This window comes from Myodes glareolus, chromosome 5, assembly GCF_982192425.1.
Source record: "Myodes glareolus chromosome 5, mMyoGla1.1, whole genome shotgun sequence".
In the NCBI taxonomy this organism is placed as follows: Eukaryota; Metazoa; Chordata; class Mammalia; order Rodentia; family Cricetidae; genus Myodes; species Myodes glareolus.
Window position 1 is genome coordinate 55950847 of NC_142030.1, and position 21771 is coordinate 55972617.

Consider the following 21771-nt stretch of genomic DNA (forward strand, 5'->3'; position numbering starts at 1 on the left):
TGTGGCACTGGCTTGAGTCCTGGCCCCTGCAACCTGAAGGAAGCCCAAGCCCAAACGACAAAGTGACCTCTCCAATACAACATTATAGAGACAGTAAAAGTGAGTCCCTCCCTGCTCTTACTCTGTCCTTCCTGTCCACTCCCAGCAGCAGAACCATCCAAAGAAACAGGGGATCAGCGTACTAATGTAGTGTGGCAAAGTATAAGCTGCTTGGTGAGGAGGGAGGAGAAAGAGAAGAAAGACACACATCACCAGAGCATAGACCTTGTTCCCTGGAACAATACAGCATAGCCATCATGGATCTGCAAGTTAAACTTCTAATGGAGAAATATGGCCAGATGTGAGTTATTAACAAGTCTGTTTCAACATGTGCCGAGACTTACTATGCGCATGTAAATATGAAATATCATCCACAGTGCATTGTGACTTGACTTGAGTCCCTTGGTGCAGCCACACTGTCCCGCTGTGCTCTGTGTGTGCAAGTCTTCCAGGGTTGTTTAGAAGCCGGGATTGTCCCTGGGTGGCAACCCCATTCTTATCTCTGTATCTTATCTGAATTGAGGTAGAGCCAATTAAATCCCTTCCAAGGGCTGGTTTCCAACAGATATTTGGACAGGTAGGACAATATTTTGCCTGGATTTGACACCAAAGAAATGTCACGCCTGTGTCACCTGCGACCTAGTGGCAGGGAAGATCACGGCCTCTCGCATGGCATCAGCACTTCTCTTAATGACCCCACGTGTGCTGTGGAGAGAAGGATGACAGCCCAGAGCTCTGTGGAATCGAGGGCCTTAGGGGCAGAAGAGCCGTTAGTCTTGTCAGGAAGGAATGACTTCAGCCATGTTAGGCCCGAGGCCATATCGTTATCTGTCTTGCTTTGCTCTATCTGGCTCGCTTAACTGGCTCAGCAATGCACACTTTTATTTCATATCCCTTTCATAGCGGAAATATAGATGGCCAAGATACACACACACACACACACACACACACACAGGGAAGCTTGTAATTGCGCTGCAGACCATAGCCAGTATTGCTGCAGGGAAAGAAAAGGGAAGTCCAAGAAAACAATGTAAGTCTACATTCTCATCCAGACCATAATGTCACAGAACTCAAGTAAATCATAATAGGTTAGGAAGTTTATTCGGAACAGTCTACCGCTGAAAATAAAGTGCAAGGGACTGGGGTAATGGCTCAGCCAATAAAGTTCTCGTCACCCAACAGGTCAGGATGATCTGGTCTATATCTCTAGAAGCCAAATAAAAGCCAGTGTGTTGCTGAAGCCAGTATCCTGCTGTAGGCCTCAAACTCCAGCCCAGAGTTAGGTGGGTCCCTAAAACTCATTTGCCAGCCAGTACAACAAATAAACCCTGTCTCAATAAGTAGAGTTGGAGAACATGCCAACTGGTTGTCCAGTGTCAAAGAGTCAGCCCGGAAAACATACATACAAGTAACATTATATGGACTGAGCATGTTTTATTTAGGAATATATATATAAATATATTTGGGAATACACACACACACACACACACACACACACACACACACACACATATATATATATATATATAATTTAGGAAAATAAATAAAAAATATTTAGGAATACATATATATAAGAAGTAGTGAAAAAAGGGATAATGAGTTTTAAAAAGAGTCCAGAGAGGTATATGAGAAGGTTTAAAGGAATAAAAGAAAGGGGAAAATGTTGTAATTTTACTATATTCTCAAAAATTAGAGGCAGAAAACATTAAAGAAGGACATCTCATGTCTATCTCCGGCCTCTGTGTACATGAACACACACACTCACATCCACACTTAGTGGTGTCCAAACCTACAGATACACACAGCACATATACACAGTGCTACTCAACACAACACAATACAGATACGCATGCATCGAGAATTACAAAGAAAGACCAATTAAGCACAGGCATGTGCAAACTGTGTACTTACAAAATAAAGTACATACAAGATTATCACAATAATGGTGTCAACTTCATTCACTTTTATTCTGATAAATAACCTCAGAGGGGAGATAAAGGGGCAGATCCTGAAAGATTGGGGAGATCCTGAAAGTACATTTAACCTACCCTGTACTTACTACCTGTGTAAGGATGGAGATAGCGGAGCCGAAATTGGGGAGATCCTGAAAGTGCATAGAACCTACCCTGTTCTTACGTGTGTAGCTGTTACTCAATGAGAAGTTGAAAGAAAAGCAGAAAGAGGCAAAAATCATAGTTGGTTTTTTTCCACAGAGAAAAAAAAGACTATGAGTGGATGTCCCAATTCCTATAGATACACAAAAAACAGCTTGCCAACGGATCACAGTCTAAACGTGCTTTTGTAATTCTGGTATTTGCACTGTGGAAGCTAATTTCCCACATGTCAATGATATTTATGGTCACTAAATTCAAACTTTAGTTAAATGTATGTTAGGTTTTGAATTGCTAGAACTGTGAAAAGTTGTCCTACCTTGGGGACCAAAATAGAACACAGAGGAAGCATGACATACAGATTCGTTTCTAGGGTGTGTGTGTGTGTGTGTGTGTGTGTGTGTGTGTAAAACAATAACTAAAGACGCAATCATGGATTTGGTGGAGGGTAACAAGGGAGGAGTTGGAGGAAATTGTGTAAATGTAGTACTCATATATAAAGTTCTCAAAACTATAAACAAATAAAAATATAAATAAATTTTCAAGGTAAAATAACAGTAGTAGTAGTATGTAGTCCTTTCCTGGGAAGCTTGATTTCTCATACCTTGACTAAAACTTGGATCGATCCCTTGCAAGAAAGTTCTCAGTAAAACCTGACATCACTTTTCAAAGTGTCTAGAGCAGGAGTTGGGCCTTTATGTCCCCTGACGGCAGAGGTCAGACCACTCTGGCCACTGGCCACAATGAGATCACAGAGAATTGATTCATGAGGCCACTTATTACAAGAAATAAAATCGTTTCCACTTGAAGAAGCCAAACCTCCTCCGACGTCTCTTTATTGCCGGACCCTGGCTGTGTTACAGGCTTTGTCTTATCAGACAAAGTGCCTGAACTTGGAATTAATTAGTAAAGGAAAAATAAATGTAGCATTGGTACGACTTGATGTGTATGAACCAGCCGCGCAGGTTCCGCGAGGTTGGCGGCACTGTCCCGGACCTGGCCTGCACAGCAGCCGAAACTTTCAGGGACGGTTTTGTCTCTATTGTCATTTGAAGCCCGGGTATAGGTAAGCTCAACATCACACAATGAAAGACGCTAGAATTTTGTAAGTGACATGACTTGGCAGATGCACTGTGTAATGAGGCGGAGAATGAGATAAAACACAGTACGGTTTACTTGTTTACTCCCAAAGTGAGTGATGGGGTAGGGGCCGGGAGTGCACCAGGCCCTTGGATAGGTCCTCAGCATTGAAACAAGAGAGGGGGACAAGGGAGAACTTATACAGTGAAATCCTTAGTGCGATTCCTAGTTATTGGATCAACACTTTAATGTGCTATCACGCTACTCAGAAGGAAACTTCATAAGCATGTGTGTGCTGCCTAACATCTCTGGATGACTTTGGGGATGAACACCAAGAGTGTAATTTACTGAGTTACTATGCAGAGCCTTGTGTAGACCAGTAACCAGACTTTTCCTACCCTTACCTCCAAAGGCCGGCGATTACAGCTCCTCCATGTACAAGCCAGACAACATACGCAGCATGAAATTCACATAGAGCCAACTGAACTCATCTATTTATAAAATTACCTAGACTGAAGTATTTTGAGTTTGCTTGTTTTTGAATGAAGAATTTTGATTCAGAATGCAGAGAAAAGCCTAACACTGGGAAGATAGAGGTAGTTACTGGACCACACCTCTCACATATATGTATTTGAGACAGGGTCTCACAATGTAGCTCAGACTGTCCTAGAAATCACTTTGTAGACAATGCTAACTTCATATTCACAGAGATCTACCTGCCTCTGCCTCCCAGTTCTGGGGTTAAGAATGTATATCACCACCTCCAGTCTTCTTAGGAATGACTGATATATGTTTGCAACTGAGACCTTCTTTGGGAACTGTCCTCTCTCACAGAGTGGACTAGATTATAAACATAATCCTGAAGTTGCATTCCAGTGGTTAGTTAACATTTTTCTTGGAATAGTGTGATAGTAATTAGTATATATTCTGTAGATAATATGGATATTTTCACAATTGTTCAACATTCCCAGTATGGTGGAAGAGTAATCATACACGCTATATACAAATGACAAATGGTCATGATCTAATAAATCTTTATTTCCAAAATTACATGGTAAAAAAATTTAATGCTTAAGTTGTAGTGTGCTAGCTTTTCTTCTGTCTTCTAAAAACTTAATGCTTATAAAATTAATATTTGAGATTATATCAACAATAATCAACTTAACCTGATTGCCCTCTTTACTTATCTAATAATTGGATGAGTAACTATTTCTCTTCATGAGTTTGTGAAGGACAAATTGAGGAATCCTACAAGCGTTAAGTCAGCTTGGAGTGAGGGTGTTATTCAGTGTCAGGATATTTGCCTAGTGTGGCTAAGACCCTAAATTCAATCTCTAACACACATATATACCACACACACACACACACACACACACACACACACACAAGCTAGATTATTTTTATTAGGCCTGTTTAATTAACTAGGCCTAGAAGCAAATTAATAGAAGGAATATATAGAAGTCCTCTGCTATAAATTAGAACTCCTTCAAGTGTTTATGTTAACACAGTCAGAATGGAAAATGAGGGCACACATTGGTGACGATGTGGAGGGAGAATATCATTTCCTCGCTGTTCATAGGTATAGCCACTGTGGAAGTCACTTTGGATGAGCCTTTAAAAGCTAGAAGTAGAAATGACATAAGACATCTACACCATTCCTAAACATACGCCCAGAAGATCCGACATCCTACCACAGAGATATGTGCACACACAAATCCTTTGCTGCTTTTATTCACAATAGCCAGGAAATGTAACTCGTCTAGATGTTAATCAACTGATGAATAATAAAAATATGGTGTGTGTGTGTGTGTGTGTGTGTGTGTGTGTGTGTATAATTTATTCAATTGTAGGGAAAATGAAATTTGTACGAAATTATTGAAACTGAAAAATATTATACTGAGTGAGATAACCCAGGACCAGACAGAAAAGCTACATGTTCATTCCTCATACACAGACTGACTTCCATGACTTTATTTTTTTAAGATTTATTCATCTATTATGTATACAGTGTTCTGCCTGCATGTATGCCTGCATGCCAGAAGAGGGCATCAGATCTCATTATGGATGGTTGCATGCAAGCACATGGTTACTGGGAATTGAACTCAGGACTTCTGGAAGAACACTTAATGCTGTTAACGTCTGAGCCATCTCTCCAAACTTTCTAATACTTCTTTGGGTAGCATGTTTAACTTGGAGTGTATCTAGAGGCCAGGAAGATAGACAAAGGTTCATTATAAGGGATGAAGACAGGAAGACCTTAACAGAGGAGAGATAGTAGAAAAGAGATGAGATGAAAATGGAAAGGGCAATTCTAGAGCTGGAAAGGTTTAAGTGTGGAGGGGATTATAGGGTAGGAGAGAGGATTATAGGGTAGGTCATAGGGGAGGAACCAACACTAAGCCTGTATGAAAAAGATATATGGAGATATACCTCATATGCTTATTATAAATATACTTAAGAAAAAAGTGAACATGGCTACTCTCAGAAGACATTAACTATTTAACAAAAATCCCAATGCGAACTGTGAAATAGCTACCTATAGTTGCTGGTCAGGGAGTCCCCAAGACCCCCAAAACAATACATGTTATTGCTATTGCTCTTAGTTGCCCACCAGAGCTTTATGCTAAGACTCTATTGCTGAAGACATCCTACACTTCAGCCACAGGAAATGGATAAATAAATCTGGAGCTGAACTGGAAGCTTCCTCCCTGCTGGCCAGCTTTCATAGCACCAGAAGGTTGCCATGCTGGATGCTGGACAAGAAAATTCATCAACAGTCTTACAAAGCTATGAACCCTGGAAGCTACAATAACAACCTACCAGGTAAGATGCGCTCACTTGGTGTGACAGTGGCATGGAAGCTAGGGATGCCACCAATCACTTTCTGTTTGCCTTTGTGGCCTGCTCCACAAAAGAAAACTCAGAACTGACTCTGGAAACCTAGGAAATAGCTAGTAGCTGAAAAGGTTGTCTGTCCTTAACATGAACTTCTACTATCTTTTTTCTAAGCGGGTTCAGGCTGCTTTCTATATACTTGTATTTATATCCACAGGTGAACGCTGCTCTTGGCCTTCTTCAGAGAATGTTACTGCAGTGGGCATCACTCATGCTGAGACACATAACTGGTCAAAGTGCTAAAGATAAAGAACTGTGGAGTGCTCATCCTGAAACGAGACACCTATATTATCGCCTCCAAAGCTCAGGAAACATCGTAGATCTGGCAAGAATGTGCAACTATAACATTGGGTGGAGTGCGGCAAAGTACATCTTCCAGACACAGCAAGACCAGGACTCTCATGAACTCACTGCAACTGATGCCACCCATACAAGATTGCATAGGGTTGGGCCCATCAACCTTTCCTTGTAGAAGCAGAATGGTCTCCTGTGGTCTCACTCCTCCCTGAAGACTCTATCGATAACCAATGGTTAGTGGCAGAAAGAGAGTCACTTTTTTGTTTGGAATAGCCACTGGTAAATTGCCCAGGTTCCAAGAAATACCCTCCTACCTCTGTCTGTGAAAGCAACTGTGATCAAACTCAATAGATCACACAAACAAAAAGAAAAATAGGTAGGAAAGTGGCGTGTCGGAAGGAAGAAATTTTGAGCAGAAGATCAGAGGATGAGAGAAGGATAATATAAGCAGAAATAACAAAAAATTTATTCTAAATATTAGGAAACAGGTGAAAATTATTAATAGTAAAAACATGGATCTTGTATTAAATCTAAATATATAAGTAAAAGTGTATATAAATTAGATAGGTGATAGATATAAATAGATGATTGATAGATGATAGATCCATAACCTATAGATAGGTGATACATAATCTATAGATAGGTGATAGATTGATTAGATAGATAGATAGATAGATAGATAGAAGATAGATAGATAGATAGATAGATAGATAGATAGATAGATAGATAGATAGATTCATATATCTTCTGCCATAAGAAGCTTGTATTCTAGGAAGAGAAAGATGAGATTTTCCTGTTTTCCACCTATCAATTTTGCTTTTCTCACTTGACAAGATTTGCTAAGACTAACTCCTATTCGAATCCCCTTTTCAATATGCAGGTCAAGTCCTGCCTGCCGTGCCTACTTTTGGTGAGTTTGTGCATCATTAAGCCACTGTCTTGCTCCCCTGTCTGCCAGTGCTTCACCCCTTCTTCTTATCCAGAATGAATGACAGTGGTTAAATGAAGAATAAAGATAATGGTAGTTAGTGTTACTGAGATCGTTGTCTCTTCCAGATATCTTGAATACCCTTTGTCCTTACTGAGAATGTCTACTGGTATAAACCCCAATAAAACAGTTGTACCCTGTCTATATGAACTCTTTCAACTCTTTTCTCCCAGAGAAATATACTAATACTTAACATAAGAATTAGCTTTGGCTGGAATCTTAAGAGATCTGTATTCTATTCTTAACTATGCTGTTGGGTTACATGACATTGGATATGTTTTTCTCTGTTCTGACTTTGTTTTCTCACATATAAAATACATTTGCTACACTAAGTTTCCTTGGTGTGCCTTCTAGATGCTTAACAGTGTCACGAGCAACGTCACTAATCATCCATCTTGATGTCAATGACCTTTGCCAAGCACCAGAAATTTCCGGGAATCCTGGAAGAACATGACCACTAAAGTCTGGCCTCTTTTACCCTTCCCCAGGATTCCAGCTCTATCTTTCAGTTGGGAACCTTCAGCTTGGTGGAAATTATGACATTTCAGTAGAAGCAGCACAGGCTTAGAAGTCAGGAGCTGGGGTCATCCTTGTGGATTCCTGGGAATGTTTCTAGAACCAGGTTTCTTGCTAACCCCATAATGGCTCCCTCAATCAAGATATCTCTTTCCTTGCTCTCATCTGTCCTTCCTCCATCTTGACTATTCCATTCCCTCAAGTTCTCCTCAACGCTCCCCTTCTCCTCTCCTCTTCTTCTTTTCTCTTCCTCTTCCTCTTCTCCCCTAAGCAATAGAGGAGAAGGTGTCCGAACTTACCTGGCCCTGTATTCAGACTGGTGGTTATCTTAAATATCACCATAGAACCTTCGTCCAACTACAGATGAAAACAGAGGCAGAAACCCACAGTAGAGCACTGGACTGAGCTCCCAAGGTCCAGCTGAAGAGTAGAAGGAATGAGAATATGAGCAATGAGGTCAAGACCATGAAGGGTTCATTCACTGAAACAGTTTCCCTGAGCTGATGGGAGCTCACAAATTCCAGACAGACTGGGAAGGAACAAGTATAGGACCAAACTAGTTCCTCTGAATGTGGTTGACAGCTGTATGGCTGGGGCAGACTGAGGGGCCACTGGCAGTGGCACTGGGATTTATCTCTACTGCATATACTGACTTTTTGTAATCCTATTCTCTTTGGATGTATACCTTACTCAGCCTAGATGTAGTAGGCAGGGCCTTGGACCTTCCACCAAGCAAAGTGCCTTACCCTCTGTTAGGATTAAAGGGGAGTGGGGTGGAATGGGATGGTGTGTGGAGGGAATGAAAGGAGAAGAGGGAATGGGAATTAGGATTGGTATATTTTTTTTAAAAAAATCTAATTAAAAAAAAATTCAGGAGCCTAGAATGCTTGTGTGACTTCTCTGTGATATGAAGTCCTTGCTCTCAGAAGGAAGCATCCTCTACATTAAAGCCCTGGGCAATAATGGTCCCTAAGTCCTTTTGGTATATCTTCTTGGGAGAAATGGACCAGTTGTTGGACAGGAGTGGATCTCTATGGGGCCAAAATAAGAAACTGTTAGCCCCTTCTGAGTCATAGGGACACACGAGAAGGGAGCTGTGGCAGAATAGCTCATCAGTCAAGGAGGGGGTGGGTAGAAAAACGGAAACCCACAGAGTACTAGCAGGGGAATACAAAAGACTTTAATAGAGCAATGATTTAAAACTATATGCCTTTTTAGGGAAAGCAGATTGAAATTCCACAGAGCTTCAATTTTCCTCTAAATGCTTGTGATTTCAGAGACTCCCTGGGGCACATGCTTCCTCTGGAGAACTTGCAGCATGATAGAAGCCATGCACCACCTGCTACAGAGGGAGATGAGGTGTACGCTGGGACAGACTAGGGCAACCCCACACCATCATGAAGGAAAACAAGCCCATACTTCTGAAAGGCAGGACACAGTCACAAGACCACGAACAAGCTCCATGGGAAGTTTTCTAGGATTTCGGTGTTCCAGACAGTCTCCTTTCATGGCAGTTGTCAAGGCAACAGAGCAAAGGAAGAATCAAAGGACAAATGGCATCAGCCTAACGGAATGTCTTAACCTTTACCTACCAACTACAGACACCAACCGCGTCCTCTCGTGCCTGGCAACAGCATCCAAGATCTAACCCCAGATGCAAAGACAGCAGGATGCAGAGACAAGTGTAGACCTCCCATGACTTTACAGACTGGGTCTCCCTGTAGGCTCGTGAGGAATTTGGAACCCCCTAAGGTATTCTCAAGTAGAACGACCTGTAAGAATAATCTGCTATTTTTATCCATTCTTGTAATTTGAATTTAGGTACCAGTTGAAGTACGTGCCAGCCAAGGAGCTTCAGAAAATGAAGTTTTCTTTGTTTCCAAAATAGACTAATCATTCCTACTGTTTTACTTATTTCTAACTTTGAAGACTGGGGACATTCAGATTAAAGTGGACCCGATATCATGGACCCCTGTCCTGAGCAAAGCAGATGCTTTCAAATTTACCATACTGTGAACAAGGTGGGAGAAATACAGTTTTCCTCACAGGAGACTACTTCCAGGACCCTAGCAGAGAAGACAATCTACAGATGTTCACATTCTTTGAGGGAAATTGCAAAGTAATTGGGTATATCTGTGAATTTCCTCTCATATACCCCAAAAACACCTCTAGATGACTTCAAGTACCTGATACAATATAAATGCTAAATGCACATTTTTCTATGCTATTACTTAACTAATAGCAGAAAAGGTATCTGTACATATTAGCTATAGATATGATATTGTATTCCGATTCTTTTCAAACAGTCACTGAGGACTCTCCATTCTTCTGTGGGTGAACTCAGGGAGAGGGTTGACTGCATTCACACTGTGGTGCATGCTAACGTAGCTCTTGGGTGGGGAGCTTGGCCTTCTGTAGCCTGAGTACCATTGGAGGCATGGCCAGAGGTGCCAAGAGGCTCACTCCCCTGTCTGCTGACTCATGACCACCATAAGTCATTCTTTAGAAACCCCATCTTTATTCTGCCCAACACTCAGCTATTTTTTGAAACTCTTACCTCCCCACTAGATTACACATTTCTAAAGGTCAGGGACAAGGTCTAAACCATTTTTGAAGCCCTCATCCATAGAGTTTCTTATGCATATTCTTCATGAATTTACTCAGCAAGCACCGAGTTGACACATACTAGGCCAGGACTTGTACTGATACTTGAGATGCAAGGGTAAATATGAGAGATAGCCTCTGCTTCGCTGCTGTGCTTTCTAATGAAACAAACAAATGAACAAATGATTGACATTAGGATGGAAGCAAGACATAGTAACAGTCACAGTTCATGCTTCTTGAGTGTTCTAGACACCACCAAAGACCTCCATACTTCATTTACATCAACGAATTAAATTCTCACTGACTCCATGACCCGGTCTATTATGTTTCATTCTCCCCATCTTACAGATGAGGCAATTAAGAAACAGAAGGCTTTTGGTAATTTACAGATGTCTCCATGCTAGCCATATCAAGGCTGACCCTAAACAAAGGCAAATCAGACTGCTATGTTTTCCAGCCTCTGAAAAGCATGAAGGGGACCCATTTGTGGGGGAGGGAGGGTCGGTGAAAGCCTTTCTGCAGAGACATTTGAACAAACGCCACAGGCAGAATGCAGTGGCAAGAAAGTCCCTTGGTATACGCAGATGTGGTGAGCACACCTTATCTGAGGCCCTACTGTCTGGCCCATGAAGGAAGTTGCTGAATGAAAAGATCTGTCAAAAAAAGAAGAGCTTCAGGGAGCAGGAGAGGTGGCTTAGCAGTTAAGAACACTGGCTGCTCTTCCAGAGAGCCTGGATTCAATTCCCAGTACCTGCTCGACAGCTCACAGCTGTCTGTGACTCCAGTTCCAGCAGATCTGATACCTTCGCCCCCATAAAATAAAGATGAATAAATTATTGGTGGGAAAAGGAGCTTCGAATAACAGACCTGGAGATCTTTTAGCCTAGGCTTTTACACACCGTTCTTCCTGGTGTCTGTGTTTTCTTCCCCATGAAAAGTAATTGCTAACAAACATACATCTCATGGGCCCCAGGGCTCAGTGAAGATTTTCCCATCAAATCAGTCCCTTCCATGATCAGCCCTTGTCAGAACTCAGTTAGCTGTTATGGAGTTCTGTCCTCCCAGCATGGCATGGCCATGGTCATCTTGAAATAGGTAGAGCTGTGGTCACTCACACAGACCTTCACAAGATTGCACCCAGTAACATCATCTCCTTGTGGAAGTAAGAAAGAGGATACAGTCCCCACAGCACCCTCAAGATGGATGATCAGCTAAATTACCAAGAGTGAGTGTGGTATGCTGAGATAGTAGGGGTCTCTTCTTCAGTGGCCAAGCTGCTGCTAAGTTACTGGTAAGTTAGCCCTTACCTGTGTTCCTTCTAAGTCACCCCATTGAAGTCATTGGTTCACCAACATATGCTTGGGTGGATTTTCTTTGTTCTGTTGTTGTCCTGACCACCTGGGGTGCATAGAAACAGAGTACCCAGGAAAAGCCAAGCAACAGTTGCTCCAACAGAACACACATGGGCTGTGTTTGTCAGTATTGTTTCCCTGGGAAAAGCGCCACGGTGGGTACCAGCACTACACTGGGGATGGCACAGCAGGAATGGGCCGCTTGTGGGTTGAAACTCATCTTCCACAACAATTCCATTCTCCACCCAGAACAAGAGAAAGCAACATAGAATCTGTACGTTGCCAGCTTCCCCATCAACAAAGTGAGGTAAATGGAAGTTCATTTGCCACACTGTGCTTAGAATTAGGTCAGCAGATATGTTCACACTACAAGGAAAGCGGTGATGGATACAGAAAGCATAGGAATGACCGATGTCCCTTCCTCTGGCCTCTGCCATCTGCAGGTCCGTGAGCCTCTGCATCTGAAGGAAAACAAACACAAGTGACCACAAAGGCCACCAAGGAGAGAAGCAGAGCAAAGAAGAGGTTCTTCACTGTCTTTTATATCTCTGATGAAACACGTAAGCACCCAAGTCATTTGAGCCCCCATTTCAGGATTTCAAACAATAACTAAAATGTTCTGTAGGCTTGTCTCCTCCTCTATGGGGTAGCCAGCAGGTGTCAACAATTATACACACATTGTCTTATCTGTCTCACACAACAACCAAGTAAGAGAAGCCAAATCATTCTCTTTGCAGGTAGGAATATTATATAAGTTATTCTTGACTGTGTTGAGCCATGGAACAGCCATGGCTGCTTCTGCTATCATGTGGCCTGAGTTATTCTGGCTGCTGTATTGTGATTTTTCAAATAAAGAGACTAAAACTTAAGTCTGAGATTTTTCTTATCTGAATCCAAAGCCTAAGCTTCCTCATCCTCACTAGCCTATGAACTAGATGTCCATTGCTGTGACAAACTACTTAAGACACTCCATCAACCTCAGGGAAAACTTTGTCGTGGCTCAGAGTCTCAGCTGTCTCTGTTTACAGTCATTTGACTATATGGCCCTGTGGCAACTCAGTACTTTACTGTGGGGACATATGACAGAAGAAGCCTGTTTGTTTCTTGGAAGCCAGAAAGCAAAAGAGGAAAGAAAAGACAAGATCAGGGTCCCAATGTCCATTTTAACAGACCATTCTCAATGACCTAACTTCCTCCCACTTGCCCACCTCTATCTAAAGTTAGTAGCTAGTAACAAAACTTTGAATTTATTGTCCCTTAGAGTTCCCAACCTTAGAGCAATTATCCTAGATGAAAACACCAGGTAATATATTTGCATTAAGGAGCAATATTTCTGAAAGAGTGTGAGGTTTGAAAGAGCGCATCTCCAATGCCTGTGGGTCAAGAACTTCCACAGTTCGGGACCTTAACTGGACCCTGGGAAAAGTCACGAAGTATGAACAGGCAGAGGGTGACTCTATTATACTTCCCCTCTGGCAGCGTGGAAGCCGGCTGGAGGCAAAGGGAGAGGCAGTGGCTGAGGCAGAGGAGTGGCAGGTGGTACGAATCAGCAAATTAGCAGCAGTGTCAAGAGAGTTTCCGTGGGGAGTTCTCAGAGTAGCCATGAACAACATCCCCCTTCTCTTTCTGAGTTTGGGATCAATGAGAGGAGAGCTAGGCATGTGGGAACTAAAACATCAACTTTACAAAAAGCTGGGTTGGAAGATATCAGTTGGCCCACAAAAACAACAGGATGGATAATAATTTATACAAGAATTAAGCATATTCATCAAAGTAAACAAACAGCTTCAGGCTCCCCCGTCACTTCCAGAGGAGTCAAGGTTTATTCTAGGAACCCAGTCCAGGCAGCCAGAATACACACCCTTCATAAAGACTGGATGAAGCTCGCACCACTAGCTCCTCCCCCAACCTCAGGCAGCCCACTCCTTTTACCCAAAGCCCTGGACAAGCACACAGAGACCAACTTTTCTTTCCTGCCTCAGACAATCAAAAATGGATTAAAAGGAGAAAACAAGGTTCTGTCTGGTTCTGCAAATCTATGCAACATTTAACATTATTACTAAGAGCAAAGGTTTCCCTGTAGTGTGGCCTGTCAGTGGCTGCCAGAGTGTTCCCTGAGTGTTCACAGAAGGCAAAATATGAAGACTTGGCCACACGTTGCTTATTCCCTTGAAGCATATGTAGGGACAAAGATGGTTATAACAAGCTCTCCAGAGCCTAAGGAACCAGAGGTTAAGGAAAGGATTTGACCCACAGTGGCACAAGGCCCGGGTGATGAACCAACTCTAAAGAAAAGTTCTTAGCCAGAACACAACCCATTGGAACAAACAGAAAAGAAAGACATTTTGAAATCTTTTTGATTTATGACCCACTGTAGGACATTGAGACATTATTTACGATCAATATATGTGCCTGCTGGCATCCCACTGGAGCTGTTGATGCTGCCTTATGCTGTGAAGGTGGTCAGCCCAACCCAAAGACATACTATCTGTGTCCTGTTGGTGCAGGCAATAAAGCCAGAAGTAGCCATTCATCTCCCTGAAAATGGTGCTGGTTACTCCAGCCCTTAGAGAGCTGACCCAAGGAGAAGGACGCAAGGAAAGGACAGACTGTAGCTTGCCTCTGTGTTCCCATTTGAAATGCCTTATAGCACCATCATTCTCCAGTTCACCTTCTTTATGGATTAATACAGAGTAGTTTTGGGTCATTTGCACATTCACAGCAAAACATCCTCAACACATTTCTCCTAATGCTGAAACAATTGGAATGTCTATAAAGACAAACTCAAGTCTAGACTGGTGTTCAGTCAATCACCATCTGCCAATTCATCCCATGCTAAATGATAGTGAAATGGGATAGTTTTATCCCATGTAATGCATGGGATAAAACACTAGGTATTTCCTTTGTATAAAAATGCAAAATTGGAATATCCTTGTCTTCAAAGGACTCCCTCCTTCCTAGGGGCAGGAGAAAGACATAATCTTCCTAGAAATTTACAGCCCGGTCATATTTCTCTTCTTTTCAATCTAATGCATAGGCCATAAACCTCTCAGGTTTACGACTTTGAGCATCCTTCCCAATTCCTGAGTCACTATCATTGCATAAATGTGTCCTCCTCTTCAAAACACACACACACACACACACACACACACACCATACACACACACAGGGATGCTGCATCCCCTTACCTTCCTAAGTGCAACTTTCATGCAAATTTCACCTTAAATATTAGAATTTTTTTCTAAAAGTACTTTCTGAAGCCTAGATTAGTTCAGATTTCCCTACAATGAGATGTTGTGCAACCTCTGTTTCCCCTAATATAATACTCATCACACAAGTCTATAATTATTTGTTTGATAGTGAGATTATAAGCACTATAAGTTGGGGGGCAATGATTGACTTAGCCAAGTCAAGCAGGGAGAAATGCTTACTACTTCCTGTGTTCTCTAATATGGGTATAAATGCAGATATAGCCATCTGTCTTCATGAAAGTAATCTTGGTTCTTCACTCTCTTGGCAGGTTAACCCAGATATCTGGTTTGAGAGGAGAGTATAGTTAATAGAAAAGAGAATTTTGTGGTTGTCTAGTGACTAATATTCCCAGTGTTGGAGGCATTCTATAAATATTTGTTAAAGAATAAATTAGGCAATGAATGAGTAAAATTATTATGAAATAATCTAATACTTACCAGAGCAGTGGTCTTAAACAAAGATGCAACTTGATTTGCCACTCTTAACTTTTACTCAGACAAAGGAGTTAGCTATTCTTAGTTACAAGAATTTGCCAAAATGCCCACAGGTACAATAGTGGCACAAATGTTAAAGAAGCAACCAATCACTTTCTGCTTGGATTTCAAGCCCACTCTATAAGACAGAACTGATACATGGTGCCATTAACTAAGACCAAAACCCATATCACAGAACCTACATGAGAACCTAATACTAGTGTTCTATTAAATGAACAAAATATTACACTACTTCCCTAAGTTCATATCTTTATAGGCAATGATTAGTGCATTCTTCAACCCTTACCAGAGAAGCTTCTTTTTGTAATAGATGGTGATTAATACAGTGACCCACAGCTAGTCAATGTGCAAAAAATACTTTGAAGTGCTCAACTCTAAATAGAACATTTGTATCACATTCCTTACCCTCAAGGTTCAGGGATAATTGCAGAAGAGGGAATGAAATACTATAAGAACCAGAGGTAGAGGACATTTGTAGGGAACCAAGGTTTGCAGGACATTTCAAGGCCATTGTACACATGAACTCCCAGCAACGGTGACTGCATATATGAGACCCACCCAAGATCAAGTCAATCAAACTCCTAGCCTGAGTAGAAGGGGGACTCATGAAGTCTCACCTCTAACTGAGAAGCTATTAACAACTAATGGGTGCTGGGCTGGGACATCCAGTTTTCTTCAGAAATGTGACCCCCAAGAGGCTAACCATGCTCCAATAGACAGTCCAATTCCCATAAACATACAGAGAACACTGAAAGAACTTATTATGTTTAAACAGAGCACATAAAATTAGGAGGGGAAAGAAGTAGGAAATGGAGAAATTAGAGGACAGGCAATGGGGGCGGCGAATGTGATTAAAACATACTGTGTCCATATATGGTATCCCATATAAAATAAAGAAAAAGTAAAATATAAAGAATGTCCTTGCCTTGGAGAACCAAGATGAAGGTGATGACAGCTGCGATGGTGGCCAAAGACGACATGGAGCTGCAGGATCTGCTGGGGCCAATGCTGGAGAACAGCATCATCCTGTACTGCATCAAGGCTCAATCCAGAACAGCTGCACCTTCAGCATTAGACGAACAAGAAAAGGTGGAGATCAAAATTCCATTGATCAATAAGAGCTTGAAAAAGTCTTCAAATACAAAAGACAGTCACCTAATAGCTAGTTTCACTGCAGAATTTTTTCAATTTTTAACTGTTGGCAGTTTTCCATCCTGAAAGTAGTACATCTCAAGATCTTGAAGGTTGAAAGAAGTTTGTAACATGGAGGGTCCTGTTTGTTGGGGTATCTGTCCCACCCAGTTCCCCACAGCTGTTTATCCCCAAAGAAAATAACACAAAGGACTCCATAAGTTATAAAGCTGATTGGCCCATTATGCTCTAGCATCTTATTAGCTCTTATGAATTATATTAACCCACCGTTCTGATCTATGTTAGCCATGTGGCTCAGTATTTCTTTCAGTGGGGCAGATCATATCCTGCTGCTTCTATGATCTGGGCAGGAGTGTGAGGATTCAGCTTCCTTCTTCCCAGAATTCTCCTGCTCTTCTTGCATCATTTCCACTTCCTGTCTGGTTTTCCCGCCTACACCTCCTGCCTGGCCAATCAGCGTTTTATTTAAAACATGATTGACAGAATACAGACAATTCTCCCACACCACTTCCCCCTCTTTTTAAAAAAAAGAAAAAAACAAGAACAAAGGAAAATATCCATAGTCTATTTTTCTGGGAATGTGGGCGTAGTATTCCATGCTACTTCCGGCTGGTTGGGTGCCAATCAGCTTTATAACTTATAGAGATCTATGTGTGATTTTATTTGGGGCTTGCCAGCTGTGGGGTACTGGGCGGGACAGAAACCCCAACAAGCAGGCCCCCTCATGTTACAGAAGTTAGTCGGAGATTTAGGTATCACTGAAAACAGAAAGATATTCTAAACCTCCCCCCCCCAAAAAAAAGTCAACCCTTTTTCTCATTTTCCAATTGTCTGTAATGCAGATCCTGGTCCATCCCTGAATGTCTAGTAGCAGAAGAGTGAGCCACTCCTACCTCCACTTGGCTTTATTACGTGGCATATGCAGTTGAAAGGTGTAGTAAAGACTTTTTGGATTCTGTGACCAAGAGCCTGACAAGAGAAATGGGTGTGATAGTGGATGGTTAACATTGTCAGTTTGACGGGATCTGGAGTTGGCATGGAGACAAGACTCTGGGCATATGTGTAAGGCAGTTTCTAGACTGTGTTACCTGAGGTGGGAAGATGTACCATGATCGTGGATGGTGCTGACCCATAGGATCCTGAGATGAGCAAAAAGAAGAAGTCGGGTGAGTTTCAACATTCATTTCTTCGTATTGTGTCGATGGATGCAATGTGAGCTAATATCTCTCACTCCTGCCAGTGTCTCTCTTCCCATGATGGAATGGCTGTGTGGGAGGGGGTCTCTGCAAAGCTTTACAGCAGTCAGGGAAAAAAATCAACCAGGGTGAGGTAAAGAATGAAACTCGGATCAGCCCAATTTTGGTGCTGATGCTGGGTCAGGACTTCTAAGGTCTCACATGGGCTTGTATATTTTTGCCATATTTAAGCCTAGTAGAATTTTGGGGAGAAACAAGTTTTCAGATAACAATTGACCCTTGAGTATAGCAAAGCTTAAGACATGTTTACATTGAAGCTCTTTACAAAGCACATATGGCTTCATCCCTAAGATGGGTTCTGTTGACTTTAGAAACAACCCTCAAGATAAGGGTTTAGGGAGAATGACTGAGGTAAACATAATGCCTGGCTCCAAGATAACGCAGTGACTTAGTCACTTAGGCGATGGTAAAGTACAAATGACATCTCTCACAAGGGTGAGTTTTATGGCCTAGAAGGCATGCTCAAGATTTTAGGGGGCAAGGGTCTGGGATAAGTAAATTATAAATTCTGGAAGATACGGACCACATCTGGCTCATCAGACAGTAAAGGGTCACCAGGTTGTAAATTACATCCATTCCCAGAATTCCAGGAGGAGCAGCTAACACTCCATTCCATTGGAGAGGTAAGCTGTGTGTTTAACTTTCTTGGCTTCTCCAGTGTTTATCTGTGTGCACAAGGCCGTTTTGCTATCTACACTGGCTGTACCCTCAAAATTGTGAACCAAAATCAATCCTTTCTTCCTTAAGTTGCTTTTGGAACAGTTTCATCAAATCCATAGCAAAGGAAAGGCAAGGATTTCCTGTCGAGAGCTCCCACCTATGGGGAGAGAAGCATGGGGCTAGTTGTTCACACATACGTAAGAAAAGAAGCAAAGAGCTCAGGCTGGACCCAGGCATAGTCAGTAACCCACAAAACCTGCCCACACAGTGACCACTTGCTCCAACTAGGCACTCAAGGTTCCACAGACTCCCAAAACACAATCACCAGCTGGGACCAAGTGTTCAAAAAGATGATTCCCTCATGGATACTTCTCACTCAAATCGTAACAAGTATAAAAAGCCAAGTTAATGATCTGTCAACACTTGGTCAAAAGGCTAAAAGAGATGTCTCTCCTCTAGAAGATAGATAGATAGAGAGAGAGAGAGAGAGAGATTTTTTAAAAAGGAGAGAAGCCTGGCTGTGGTGGTGCATACCTTTATTGCCAACACTCAGAGGCGGAGACAGGTGGATCTCTGTGATTTCAAGGCCACCTGCTCTACAGAGTGAGTTCCAGTACAGATAGGGCTACACAGAGAAATCCTGTCTCAGAAGAAGAAGAAGGATAGGGAGAAGGAGAAGGAGAAGAGGAGGAGGAGGAGGAGGAGGAGGAGGAAGAGGAGGAGGAGGAGGAAGGAAGGAAGGAGAGAAAAGAAAGAAAGAAGAAGGGAGGGAGAGAGGGAGGAAAGAGAACACTTGAGAAGAAAAGAGGAGAAAAAAAGAAGAGAAAAAGGAGAGAAAAGCAAAGTGTGGTCATACTGTTCATGAAGCTGCTTTGTGCTCTCTCTAAAAGACTCAACCCAGACCCAGGAACTGTTGACCAGCATCTACCTGACTCTGTAAGCATCTTTAGACACAATATAGTACGTTTATCTATCAATTAAACCCACATTAATTAATTACTAAGTACAGACAATTTGAGAAGCCTAGCCTGCATCTTCTCTTCTTCTGCCCTTCTGCCCATGAATTAGGATGTCAGCAGAATGCCTGACTTCTTGTTTTAGAAGCTCCATGGGTTTTCAGAATGCACATAGACAGGTAGCCTTTGGGCTTACCCTCCTGAAGAGTAGGCAGTGGTCTCCAGCCAGTAAACCAGACTCATGTGTTGCTGTTGAAGTATGTGACTAGGGATCCTGAGACCCCCTCTGACTTCTCATCCCATATCCTAGATTGGCTCCTGCCCCCAATGTGACAACTTCCTGCTGGTTCTCAAAACAGCCACTCTCAACACATCATTCATTCTCCAGACATTTACTGAAATTCTATTAAGTGCTAGCCAGATACTGGGAATGCAACACTGAACAAAACAAACATGGCTATCGTCTTCATGAACTTTAAACTCAAATGAATTACACACATCGCAAATATTACAGATACATGGAACTGGTGTGATGGCTCAGCCGTTAAGTGCACTGGCTGCTCTTCCAGAAGACCTGGGTTCAATTCCCAGCACCCATGTGGCAGTTCACAACTATCTGTAACTCCAGTTCCAGGGAATCTGACACCTTCAAAGACATATATGCAAACAAAACACTAATGCACATAAAGTAAGAATGAATAAATCATTTTACAGTGTTTTAAAGAAATATTACAGAAAGGAAAGATAAAATTAAAGATCGTGGGAGCCATCAGGAAAAAAGGTCATAATGTATTATGGGAAATTTAATAAAAAATATTTTAAACTTCAAAACAAAAGAACACTCCTGGGGCTGGAGAGACTGCACAACAGCTAAAAGCCCTCCCTTTTGTTGCAGAGGACCTCTGCTTGGCTCCTAGGACCCACTTACTCATCATCTCTAGCTCCAGGTCCAGGGGATCTGGCCCACTCTCCTGGCTTCCACGAGTACCAGGCTCAAAATAGGACAGATATGGGTATGCAAGAAAAGACTCACTAGCAAACATCAAAATAATTATTTTTTAAAAATAGGATCTAAAGGCCTAATGGATGACTGAATTTAAGTAAGAAAGGGACAGGAGCACCATGTTCCAAGGCAAAGAAAGAAAGTGAAGGGAAACACCACCATGGGAAAGGGCTGAATGCTGAATGCACATTGCAGAAGGCCAGTGTGAGGGGAAGATACTGAGGAGACATTGTAAGAAAAGGTTGAAAAGCTAAGAATGATCCAGTCACAACATGCTGGGTAGCCCATATTGAAAATGTAGGGTTTTGTCCAGTACAAACTTTCAAACAGGGCTTTTGAGGATGGCTCAGTGATTAAGAGCACTTGCTGGTCTTATAGAAGGCCCAAATTCAGTTCCCAAGACCCATGTGTGGGGGCACATACCTTGTAACTGCAGATCCAGGGGATCTCACACCCTTTTCTAGACTCCAAAGGCACAGACATGCATGTGTGCATGCACAAATAAACTCACAGACAAACATAAGCAAAAATATTTTTTTAAGTTTTGAACAGGGAAAATCAACTTGAGACCAACTTGTCTGCCTGCTTGACAATAGATTGCAGAGAAGACAGAAATGGGTGCAAGTAATTTAGTCAGGATTTTGCTGTGTAGGTCTCGTATCTGTAGGGAGCAGACTTGCCAGCCACTGGACTCAGAGAGAATCTATTAAGGAAGAAAGGGGTGGATATGAAGAGATTGTGTAGAGGCTGGATTGACAAATTCCCCATCTCCCAAGAGTTATGGGGTCTGCTTAAAGCATAGATGCCATCAATCAAGTGAACCTTGTCTCGAGGACCACCACTGTCCAAAACTGCCCATCAGGCATCCCAACTCTACAACAGTCTGCTTTGTTTGCCCACATGGGCATGGCCTTAGCTTCATTCTAACAGTAGACTCAATGTCAAATCTGGCTTACATTGGACCAGATTTTCCTCTCCCTATATAGGTGTGTAGGAAATTTCTCCTCCAGAAAACAATACAGAAAAAGGACCTGGCCATATGTCAACAAAGTTGAGTGTGTAAGGACAAAACACAAGATTCTTAAACTAAAAATGTTATGGTTGGTTTCTGATTAA